General features: G+C 42.4%; 1 non-coding gene across 1 annotated transcript; it reads left to right on the forward strand.

Annotated features, from left to right (window-relative positions):
• The first annotated feature begins 879 nt into the window (after positions 1-879).
• LOC145390350 (5S ribosomal RNA) lies at positions 880-998 on the forward strand. The gene has a single exon (XR_013895610.1). It is a non-coding gene; the product is annotated as a 5S ribosomal RNA (ribosomal RNA).
• Positions 999-12,720: the final 11,722 nt, after the last annotated feature.

Below are 12,720 nucleotides of genomic sequence, written 5' to 3' on the forward strand. Positions count from 1 at the left end.
TATACTAGGTAGAATACGTAGTTAAATAGCAGACAGATTAGAAACGGTAGATAAATACAAACTGATTATAAGTAGACAGCTTCATGCACTGATTTATGAGTACAAATTTATAAGCAGTTCGGATATCTATGTTGGGAGAGTTAGATGTGGATAGACTAACTAACAGACTGGTAAGCAATTTAATTCATAGGCAGTTATTGATATCTGAGGGAAGGGATAAAACTAAAAGTAGGTGATATTAATGAAGGTCTGGCAATGCAAAGAGAAAGAATATAAAGAAAAACACAGAAGAGGTAAAAATGAGGAAATAAAACAGCGCACAAAGGAAAGTGGAGGAAGGAGAGAAGAAAAGACGCGGATATTAGATGAAAAGATACGGAGAGAGAGAGAGAGAAGGGGGGGGGGGATCTCGTCACCAGGGGTGATAAATGTGAATACGGTATGAGTGAGTTGTTAGTGGTGGTTGTGGTAGTGGTAGCTGTGGTAATGGTTGTTTGTGATAGTGGTTGTTTGTGGTAGTGGTGGTTGTGGTAGGTTGGGGTGGTAGATATATTTTTTGGATTTTGAAGGGCTGTGTGTGGGTAATTACTTGTGGTAGTTGTGGTTTTGGAATAAGGGTGGTAATAATGGTGGTTAATGGGTGATTGTGGTTGTTGCGGTAGTGGAGCTGTGGTAGTACTCCTTGCTGCTGTGGTAAGAGTGTGTGGGACGAGAGTGGTAGGAGTGGTGGTGGAGGTTGCAGCCACAGTGGAGGTAGTAGCGATAGTGGTAGTGGTGGTGAAGTGGTAAACAACAGGCACGGTGTAGGAATTATTAGTTATGATAACTGTCGTTGGTGTTACTGATAAAGGCGACTGTAATAATGCCAGGCAATACTTTGTCAACGGTCATACCACGTTGAGTACACCGCTTCCCGTCCGATCAGCGAAGTTAAGCAACGTTGGGTCTGGTTAGTACTTGGATGGGTGACCGCCTGGGAACACCAAATGCTGTTGGCATCCCTACGTGTCAAGTGGGGTTGGTGGAGGATTAGTGCCCCTCCCTGTAAAACAATTAACTCTAAGCCGTTGGCCACCCCGTTTGGGATACATGGCGTCTGGCAATGAATGAAATGAATGAATACTGGTTGCAGGATCATGGTAATGGTTGCAGCAGTGGTGGTAGGTTTAGCTGTAAGAGTAATGGTAGTGGCAATACCCTGCCTTGTTCTCGTTGGTACAGTAGTGGTCGTGGTGGTGATGGTGGCGGCGGCGGCGGCGGCGGCGGTGGTGGTGGTGGTGGTGGTCTTTCGCAGCATTTACCGACTGAATGATCACAGTAATTGGGGCGAGGATGATAACAATAAAGAGCAGGATGGTGGGAGCTTTGTCGATGCTGTTGGTGGCTATGGTCAGAATGGTGCGGGTTACGTCGATGGCGAGAGTAAGATAGCAGAGGCACTTGTGGTGACGGGTATGGTGACAGACTTTGTGCTTCAGTAATGATGGCGTCGATACTGATGGTGATGCGATGGTGACTGTGGTAGCTGGGACTGACAGACTGACACAAAATACAAAAGAAGTAATAAAAAGAGAGAGACAGACAGATGGCAAGCCAGAAGACATACGGAGTTATACATCCATCTGTCTATCTACCTACCTATCTATACACTTATATACACATAAATACACATACAATCGTAGACACATACACGAGAGAGAGAGAGAGAGAGAGAGAGAGAGATACACGAGAGAGAGAGAGAGAGAGAGATTTTCGCGAGGGCAAGAAAAAATAGACTCCAATTTAGACGTACACTAAAATTTGCTTATTTTCTCGTAACCTTCTTGTTATTTCCATTCCTGCATCGCATCCTCCAACACATTCCTTGCCTATTTTTCCCTCAATTTTCTTCCCTTGCTTCCTTCCTTGTCCATCTAGTGTGTATATATTTGCTTTCTCTTTGACGTTCCTCCATAATTTTTCTCTAAGTTTTATATGATTCCTATCTCTACTGTCATCCAACACCTCCTCTTGTTATTCCAATGTTTATTTCTTTTGTCTGTTGTTTTCTGGCTAATTTCGTTCTCTTTTCTTTCGCTCAGTCTTTTCATTTCCTTCCTTTCTTCACCTTACTCTCACTCATTCTCCTTCTTTTCTTTTAGCTTCGTCGTACTCTCTCTCTCTCTCTCTCTCTCTCTCTCTTTTGTATCCGCCTTATAAGCATTATTTCTTCCCTTTGCATCTGTCTTATATGTATCAGTTCTTTCTTATATGTATCTGTATTTTCTTCAATGGTTTTCTATGGCCCGTCGCTTAAGGAGACTCCCTAGCACCTTTTCTGTAGCGATTTATTTTTGGATGCGGACGGTTAGTATAATTCTGTACGTTACCGATGAAGAGTATGGCGATACTGAAATTATTAAACTAACACAGAAGAGGATAGCAAGGTGTAGTAAGCAAAATAAATCGTTTGGAAGGAGGTGTTAAGGAGCTTCCTGAACTGGCCTGTGTGCGTGGTGGAGTAAGCCTTGGAGAAGCCTTGGAGATGTCACCAACTCACAGAATATTGGAAGGTGAGCATCAAGTGGTAAATTTTAAAGGCAATATTGATGAGGAAGTAGGGCAGGGTGAGGAAGAGAGGGAAGGAGGATGGAAAGGGGAGGAGGGGAAAGGAGGAGGGAAAGAGGAGGAGAGGGAGGAAGAGATTATAAAACTAAGAGAGGAGAGGAGGTGATAAGAAAGAGGGAAGGGAGGAAACGGAAGGAGGGAGAGACATATAAATTGAGAAAGAGAGGAACAGATGGCCCGGGGATGAGGGGAGGTAGGAAAGAGGGAAGGGAGAAAAGAGAAGGAGAGGGAGGGAGAGAGAAAAGAGAAGGAGTGGGAGGGAGAGAGAAAAGAGAAGGAGAGGGAGGGAGAGAGAAAAGAGGAGTGGGAGGGAGAGAGAAAAGAGAAGGAGAGGGAGGGAGAGAGAAAAGAGAAGGAGTGGGAGGGAGAGAGAAAAGAGAAGGAGAGGGAGGGAGAGAGAAAAGAGAAGGAGAGGGAGGGAGAGAGAAAAGAGAAGGAGTGGGAGGGAGAGAGAAAAGAGAAGGAGAGGGAGGGAGAGAGAAAAGAGGAGAGGGAGGGAGAGACTATATAGAATGAGGGAGTGATGAGAAGAGGAGGTAAGAAAGAGTAGAGGAAGGAGGAAAGAGCGAGAGGGAGAGAGAGAAGCGGTAAAATGAGTGAGGGGAAAGGAGGGAGGATGGGGAACGAAAGAAGGAAGAAAAGAGGATGAACGGGAGAGAAAACACTGAAAAGAATGAATGACAGAGAGAAAAAGAAGGTAGGAAAGAGGAAGAACAGGAGAGAAAGCTATAAAAACTGAGGCAGAGAAGGAAGAAGAAGGTAGGAAAGAGGGGAGGAGAGGGAGAGGAAACAGTAACGTATGAAGGAGAGGGAGGAAGGGGAGGTGGGAAAGAGAGAGGAATGAGGAAGAAAGGGGGAGAAAACACTGTAAAGAATGAGGGGGAGAGGGGGAAGGGGAGGTAGGAAAGAGGGGAGTGAAGAGGAAGAAAGGGAGAGAAAACGGTAAAGTATGAGGGAGAGAGGGGAAGAGGAGGTAGAAAAGATGGGAGGAAAGAGGAAGGAATAGGAGAGCAAACACTGTAAAGAAAGAAGGGGAGGGGGGAAGGGAAGGGAGGAAAGAAGGATGGAAAGAGAGTGGGGGAGAGGAAAGGAGGTGGGGAAATAAAAGACTAGGGGAAATTTGGGACAGAAGAGGAGAAAGACCGAGGAAGAGAGTGGAGGAGGAGGTAGGGAGGGGGAGGAAAGCGAATGATGGAAGAAGTGAGAAATGAAAAACGAAATAAGTGAAGAGAAGAACTGTGCACGAAAAAGAAGGAGTAAGTAGGAAAGAGAGGAAGAAAAAGATAAATGAAACAGAGAGGAGAGAGGAAGAGGAAGACGACAGAGAGAGAGGGGAAAGAGGAAAAAGGGAAGAATGAAAAGAAATGGTTATACAGGAAAGAGACAGACACGAGAACGGAAAAGGAAGAATAATGGAGGGAAATTTTAAAAGCCAACATGGTAAAGAAGCGGGAGAGACTGAGGAGGAGGAGGATTACACAGGAGTACCCAGGATTACACAGGAAAGCAAACAGCAACAGACCTTATGGTCCTTTCGAGGCTGCTTGTTAGAGAAAACTATGACTACAAGATCTAACTCTACATGCTGAAGGATAAGGATAGTAAAGCAAGAAGGCTCCCACCACCACCAAACCCTCCAGGAAAAAGTGAGAAAAACCACCATGCAGCATGGAAAAACTGACATGGAAATTTTATAGGACACACTGGAAAGGAGAAGTCACATTCTGTAATACTTTATCTATAAGCTACCCGATTGAGTAACCTGAAAGAGAAAGGAAACAAATAAAATAATAGTTACGACATGACATTATAAACCGGTACATTGAGTTAATGGGAAGTCTGTGGACATAACATGGAAGCTACACACTGCACAGTGTGTATGTTTAGGGATGGTGCGGCAGCCTTGCCTGGCGCTTTTAAGGTAAGCAGCAGTCAATCAGGCACTAGCTCCGTTCGCTCCACTGAGACAAGGAACTCTCCCATGTGGGACAAGTACACAAGTTTCATCCTGAAGCAGTTACCCTTGGTACATTAAAAAAATCCCAATGGTGGTCACTTGACTAACAGGGACCCTCAGTGATCCACAGCCCATCACAGGCCAAAAGTAAGAGTAGTGACCGTTAACTCAGGGTTATCTGTGCAGATCCTAATCCGTGCTTATATTGCTTTCTTTGCATTGGGGAGATTGAAAAATATATAAGACGGGTGTCTTAGATAAAAGGGGACTGCACAGTGCACAATGTGGATGTGCAATGCACAGAGTGGATGTTTAGGGGTGGTGCGGCAGCCTTGCCTGGCGCTTTTTAGGTAGGCAGCAGTCAATCAGGCCCTAGCTCCGTTCACTCCACTGAGACAAGGAACTCTCCCTTGTGGGACAAGTACACAAGTTTCATCCTGAAGCAGTGACCCCTGGTACATTAAAAAAAATCCCGATGGTGGTCGCTTGACTAACAGGGACCCTCAGTGATCCACAGCCCATCACAGGTCGAAAGTAAAAGTAGTGACCGTTAACTCAGGGCTATCTGTGCAGATCCTAATCTGTGTTTATATTGCTTTGTTTGCACTGAATAAACTGAAAAATATATAAAAAAGTGACGCAACACTCTGTACGAGTACATTGTTTACGGGGTGTCTTGTGGACAAAAAGGGCATGAACTTACATGTACCGTAGCTATAAAAGCAAGTTATTCGGACAGAAAAAGAGCCAGCTGAGGATTCTCGTGCAAATACTTATCTAATTTGTTTTTGAATGTCTCGATTGAGATACTGTTCACGGTATCTGAGGGTAATCTCTTCCAGATATTTACAAGTCTGTTAAAGAACTATTTTGCTTCGTGGGACTGGAATCGCTTTCCCATAATTTTGCAGCCATCACTTCTGGTTTGATTCGACAGGTCTATATCAAAATACTTATTCATGTCTAAGTTGTCATATCCCTTCATGATTTTGAAAACTTCAATAAGGTCTCCTCTTAACCTGTGCTTCGTTAGGCTAAATAATTTAAGTTCTTCAAGGCATTCCTCATATGGTTTTTTTTCCAAGTCGTGGTATCATTTTTGTGATTCTTCACCGAATTTTCTCTAATTTTTCAATGTCCTTTCTGTAGTACGGAGACCAGAATTGCAAGCAATACTCAAGATGGGGGCGCACTAGCGAGTTGTACAAAGCAAGTATGATTTCTTCCGATTTAAACTCAAAAGTTCTTCCAATAAAACTCATCAGCTTGTTTGCAATTTTAACCGCCTCGGTACACTGCTTGCTTGGTTTTAGGTCATTTGATATTATCACACCAAGATCTTTTTCATTGTCTGTACTTGATAAATGAATATTGTTCATTTTGTAATTCGCATGGACGTTGCTACTTCCAATATGAAGTACTTTACATTTTTCTGTGTTGAATTTCATTTGCCATTTTTCTGCCCGGCTTGCTAAAGTATTAAGGTCATTTTGTAACTGCTGCCACTGTACTTTTGAAGTGACTTTACTGGTTATTTTAGTATCATCTGCAAATTTGGATACTTTACAATTTAGACCCTCATCAATATCATTTATATAGATAATAAAAAGTATCGGTCCAAGTACTGAGCCTTAGGGAACGCCGCTGATCACGTTACGCCATTTGGATTCCTTTCCGTTTATCACAACTCACTGTTTTCGGTCTAAAAGCCAGTCTTATAACCATTTCTGCGTATTTCCTTTTATTCCATGTGCTTCTATTTTGCTCATGAGATGCTTGTGAGGGACAGTGTCAAATGCTTTCTGAAAGTCGAGGTAAATTATATCTACTGCTCTTGAGTCATCGAATGATTTGTAAACATCATGGAAGAAGTCCAGTAAATTAGTTAAGCATGAACGATGATGTTTGAATCCATGCTGCGAGTCTTTAATTATATTATTTTCTTCTAGATAATTAACTATTTTACCTCTTATGATTTTTTCCATTAACTTGCACACTACTGATGTTAAGCTGATTGGTCTGTAATTTCCCGGGTGCGACTCATTTTCTTTTTTGAAAATTGGTGTTACATTTGCTAGTTTCCATTTGCATGGAACTTTCCCAGTACTTAATGAATTATTGAATAAGACAGAGAGTGGCAGCAGTAACTCATGTTTTGCTTCTTTGAGAATTCTCGGTGATATTTTATCGGGGCCAGGGGTTTTGTTTATGTTCGTAAATTTATGGCTGAAAGGATATCGTTATTATGGATAGCATAGTTACTAAGGACTGTGCTATTTGCTTGGTTTGTGGGTAGCAGTAGGTTTCTGGTGGTGTTTTCTACTGTAAAAACAGATGCAAAGTAATCGTTAAGAATGTTTGCCATTTCGACCTTATTTTCAATGTGTTTGCCATTGTTTGTTTCTAGAGGACCTATTGATGTACTCATAACCTTTTTCTTTCTAATGTAACTGTAAAATTCTTTAGGATTTGATTTGCACGTATTAGCAAAGTGGATTTCCAGTGCTCTTTTGCTGTGTTTAATAAGTCTTCTCGATATGCAGCGTAGATTATCGTACAGTAATTTATCATCATAATTTTGTGTAGCTTTATATTTATGGTATGCCTGTTTTTTGGCTATTAAGTTACTTTTGATTTCACTGGACCATCACTTTGGTTTACTATTTCCAGCTGGACGTCTGTTACATAGTAGCACACATGACTTTACCACTTCATTAAATTTTTTGGTGAATATTTCCCATGCTTGGTTTATGTCATCAGTTTCAGACATTTGATTCCAATCTGCAGTTGCAAGTAGCGCTCTGAGCCTGCTGAAATTAGCTCTACAATAATCTGGGACCTTTTCTTTGCTCTCCGTTTCTTTTACTTTTTCAGTAGTAATATTAAACTGTATATTTCGATGATCACTGGAACTAAACTCAGGTCCTATTTCAACGTTGTTGACTAGGTTATCATTTGTAGTCAAGATGATGTCTAGGATATTGTTTCCTCTCGTTGGGTATTCTACGTGTTGGGAAAGGGCACTTTCTTGAAGATTCGTATAAAGCTCTTGTCCTGAGTGTGCCGTCAGTGGTTCACCCAACTTTGTTACCGGTAGATTAAATTCTCCAAAAATTACGCTATCCTCTTGACAACAAATTTCCGCAATTTGATCATAAAGTTTTTCATCTGTCTCAGTTGACTGTGCTGGAGGACGATAGACGAGACATATATTTATTTTAAGTGAATTAATACTTAGCTGAACATAACTGGCATCTATGTTGGTAATACTGGGTTTGGATAGCACAAGGGGGTGGAGACTAGTTTTCACATATAGTAAAACACTGCCACCAGCTCGATGTGGTCATTCACAGCTGAAAATATTGTACCCTGTTAATGAGTATTCCGCTAGAAAGTCATGGTCAGATGTGTTTATCCAGGACTTTGTGATGCCAATGATGTCATAATTTTCTAGGTAAATTAGAGATTCTAAATCCTCAAACTTGTTACACAGACTACGTGCGTTAACATAGCGACTCTAATTCCATTCCAAACAGTTGGTGATCTGACTTTGCAGGTATTTACGTTAAGGTTACTGTTCCTGGACGTGCAGCGTTTTTTTATCTGAAGAGGGCGACTTTATCGTGTACAAGTCTACCTAGTCGTGCTGCTCCTACTGAGTTCAAATGGAGACCATCTTTCTGGAATAGAGTATGTTGCTCATAAAACTGGTCCCACAGATTGACAAAGTCGACTCCCTCTTGCGTGCAGAGAGATTTGAGCCGGTTATTTGTGCTGAAGCCCTTATCATAGAAACTATTCTCTGCCTTGATCCTTGGGCGTATACCAGATATTATCACATTAGTGGACTTAGTTTTGAATTGTTTGATCATTTCATGATACTTTGCTAGCAATTCCTCTGATCTATTGCGCTTCAGATCATTTGTACCAACATGGATAACATATAGAATTTGATCATTTGCGTCTTTTGTGACCTCATCGCAGGCTTCTGTGATATCACATAGTCCACTTCCTGGAAAACAGTACCTCTTTCTGCTGCTGGGGGCGTGTCCACAAAATTCCTCCAGCTGACTGCGTACAGTTGAGTCCCCAATAAGCCTTGTTTCTTCTGTCTCATCAACCGCTTCAGCAAGGATCTGGTAGCGATTGTACGTAGTTATGGGAAGGTGCTTCCTCGTACCTTTTCTGGGTTTTGCGCCATTTCTTACCATAGTAAAGGGGACTTCGCTTGGCGAGGAACGTACTGAATTGCTGGGTGAGGAAGATACTGGTACACTATTATTTGTAACTGCCTGACGGGCGGGGGCTTGTACGAGCTCAGTTTGTACGCTTCTTCCTTCTTGAGTGCTGTTACCGACTCCTACGTTTGCCGCTACAAACTCCTTCAGTGTCTCAAACTCTGCCTTGAGTTCCCTGTAATTTCTCTGCGATTCAGCTAAACCATTTTCTAGATCTCTTCTCAAGATGCATAGTTTGCACACAGGCATCAAAAAGTGATTTGAAAAATACTGAGCCGCAAAACGACCAGTACACTCCTGGCAGACATTCAAGTTAGATGGCATTTTGCAGCAATATTTCCACAATCCCACACAAATAAAAAATATTATACAACTGGTTAATGGATGTTGTTACAAATGGTCAATTTACTCTATATATGAAATATTGAATTTCTAAGGAGATTCACTTACTTTTTATATATTATCTTCCTTTACCAGTACAGTATAAATAGAAAATATACCTGCTATGGCACAATCCAACCTACATGAATTCTTTTACCAGTGTAAAAAGAACAGAAAATCTGCTTGCTATGGTACAACCTAACTTACCATGAACTATGTAAAATGAAAAGAGAATCTACTTGCTATGGTATGATCTAACTTACCATGAATTGTGGAAATACACCATAAACAGATTCACTGGGAGAAAAAAGGAAAAAAGAAAATAACAATGGAATGTTGGGGAGAAATCAAAATAAAAACCTAGCTTCACTCAGTGAACAACGGTTTGTAGTGCAAAAACTAATTCACTAGTGTAACATCAATCACACAGTTGTTACTCTAAACAGAAGACAATGCTATTCACTTGCACGAAACTAGCAAGCAACTTAGTATTTGTTAACGTTAGACTTTAAAGACGTACAAGGCTGATAGTGGGAACAAAAACAAAGAGAGCTGGTAGGTAAATACCCTCTCAGTTCACTACACCATTTACTAGTGAGAAAATATAATCTGTTTGTTAGATATCGTTCTAACCGACCTTGATCTGCGGGAAAATAAACTATAGTATGACTAAGACCAGAAATGAAGGCGGGAAAGGGCGGGAATACGATGTAGAGGGTGGGAATATAATGTAAACAAAGGGACACGCGAACGCTTTACACCTTTAATCCATTCAAAAATTTTTACATGAAATCTATTTAAATACTTTACACAGGGGAAATATGTCTACGACTCTTATACACTGATCTGTTCACTTTTACACCGATCTTCACTCAAACTTGTTGTTGTGCAGAGCGCTGGTTGAATGCGTGTGTATCCCAAGATTCGAAGGAGAAAGAGAGAGAGAGAGCATAATGGGGTTATAGGAGAAAAGCAGACAGAAAGTTAGTACCCCCCAAAAATGAAAATGAGGCAAGAAGAATAAGAAAACAGATGTGAAAAATTACGAAGGAGAATAGAAAACAAAGAGAAGAAAGTGAAATTGAGGAGAATACACACAAGAGACCAGGAGCGAATGTTAGCAGGTAAGACTCAGGCTCCTAGGACTCATTAAAAAAAAAAAAAAAAAAAAAATCTAGCGTTAAATAGTAGATTTTTCAGGACCAATAGAGTCAAAGTGAAACAGAATGAACTGAACGAGAAGGCAAGGTAAAGAATAAAAAAAGCAACGATAGAACGGAGACCAGACAAAGGTAAAGCAAGAAAAGAATATGGAAGTGAAGAATGGGGGAAGACACGGCATTAGACTGGAGAAAATGCAAGAAGAAATGGGAGAAAATATGGAAGAAGCAGCGGAAGAGGAGAGAATGAAAGAGGAAAACAAGTACAGTATATGAGAAGAAGGTGGGAAAGGAGAAGAGATGGAATGGAAGAAAGAGGGAGGTGAAGAGATGGAGAGAAGAGAGAGAGAAGGAAGGAAAGTGGAGACTTGGAAGAAAATGGTGGTGGTGGAGAGAAGGAAAGAAGAGCCGAGGGAAGAACAGTAGGATGGAGAGATGGAAGGAAGAGGGGGAGGAGGTGAAGAGATGGACGGGAAAGTAAGGAACAACGAGGTGGTGAAATGGTGAAATGAGGCTCAAGAGGAGGAAAAGTGGAGAGATGGGAGGATGCAGACAAGTATGAAAAGGTGGAGAGGTGGACTGTGAGAACTGGGGAGGTGGAGAGACGGCAGGAGGGAAAAAGGGAGGTGGCGAGACGAAAGGAAGGAAAGAGAGAGGAAGAGAGATGGAAGGAAGGAAAGAGGGAAGTAGACGGAAGGAAAGAAAGAGGAAGGTGAAGAGACGGAAGGAAGGAAAGAGGAACGTGGAGAGACGGAAGGCAGGAAGGAAAAGGGGAGATGGAGAGACGGAAGGATGGAAGGAAAGGGGGAGATGGAGAGACGGAAGGATGGAAGGAAAGAGGAAAGTAGAGAGGAGGGGAAGGAAGGAATGGGGGAGAGGGAGGGATGATGGGAAGAATGGAAAGTGGGAGGTGAAGTGACGGAAGGAAGGAACGAAAGGGGGAGATGGAAAAAAGGAAGGAAATAGGAAGGTGGCGAGACGGAAGGAAGGAAGGAAAGGGGGAGATGGGGAGACGGAAGGAAGGAAAGACGAGATGGAGAGACGGATGGAAGGAAAGAAAGGGGGAGATGGGGAGACGGAAGGAAGGAAAGAGGGAGATGGAGAGACGGAAGGAAGGAAAGGGGGAGATGGAAAGACAGAAGGAAGGAAGGAAAGGGGGAGATGGAGAGACGGAAGGAAGGAAGGAAGGAAAGGGGGAGATGGAGAGACGGAAGGAAGGAAGGATGGAATGGGGGAGATGGAGGGACGGAAGGAAGGAAGGAAGGGGGAGATGGAGGGACGGAAGGAAGGAAGGAAAGGGGGAGATGGAGGGACGGAAGGAAGGAAGGAAAGGGGGAGATGGAGGGACGGAAGGAAGGAAGGAAATGGGGAGATGGAAAGACGGAAGGAAGGAAAGGGGGAGATGGAGAGACGGAAGGAAGGAAGGAAAGAGACAGGTGGAGATACTGATGAAGTGAAGTGAAAAGATGGAGGAGGAAAAGTTCGGAGATAGAAGAAAGAGGGAGGTGGGAAGATGGAGGGAGAGTGAAGAGATGGAAGAGTTGAGAGATGGAAGGAAAACAGAGATGCGAGTAAGTGACTGGGGATAAAGGAAAAAATTGAAAGGCTCTGGTAAAAAGAAGGCGGAGCGATGGAAAGAATACGAGGGAATATGAAGGAAAAAGGAAGAACGAGGTGGAGAAATGGAAGAGGGTGAGTATGAAGAGGTGGAACAGATGAAAGACAAAGGCAAAGAGATGGCAGGATGAGGTGGAGAAGTGGAAGGAAAGAAAAAAGAAGCTTCAGAGATGAAGAGGAGGAAAAAGGAAGGCGGAGGGAAGGAAGGAAAGCGGGAGAGAAGAAGGACAAGTGGAGACTGGGCTGTTGTTTGGGGAAAAATTATATGAAGGGCGTGAGGAAAAGGAAGGAGGGAGGCTGAGTCAAGAAATATATCAGGCTAAGTGTTTGTGTGTGGGGCGGTGAGATGTATGGGAAAATAGGAATAATTCTGACTTTTAGTTTAAGGAGTTGTGGACCCAAGCAGAGACCAAGATTGAGAAGAAATTACGACAGAGATGCCTGATACACAGGAAATGATACAGTACACAGGTGTTTGATACACAGGAAATGATACAGTAAAAAGGGTGCTTAATACTTGGGAAATAGTGTTGGCATCTGATAGAGGAAATGATGATTCTGTATGAAGGTGCTTAACGCAGAGGATATGATGCAGTATACAGGTGCTTGATACAAAGGAAATGACACAATACAGGTGCCTGATAAAGAGGAAAATGATGATACAGTATAGAAGTACTTCAGAATGCAACTTTTACTCTATAATGTTGCTGCATGTTAATCTGGCTACCGTCAATTTTATTCTGGTCAGGGAACCCACTGT

This window comes from Coenobita brevimanus, chromosome 1 (assembly GCF_032717465.1).
Source record: "Coenobita brevimanus isolate Jiangsu-jjx chromosome 1, ASM3271746v2, whole genome shotgun sequence".
Classification (NCBI taxonomy): domain Eukaryota; kingdom Metazoa; phylum Arthropoda; class Malacostraca; order Decapoda; family Coenobitidae; genus Coenobita; species Coenobita brevimanus.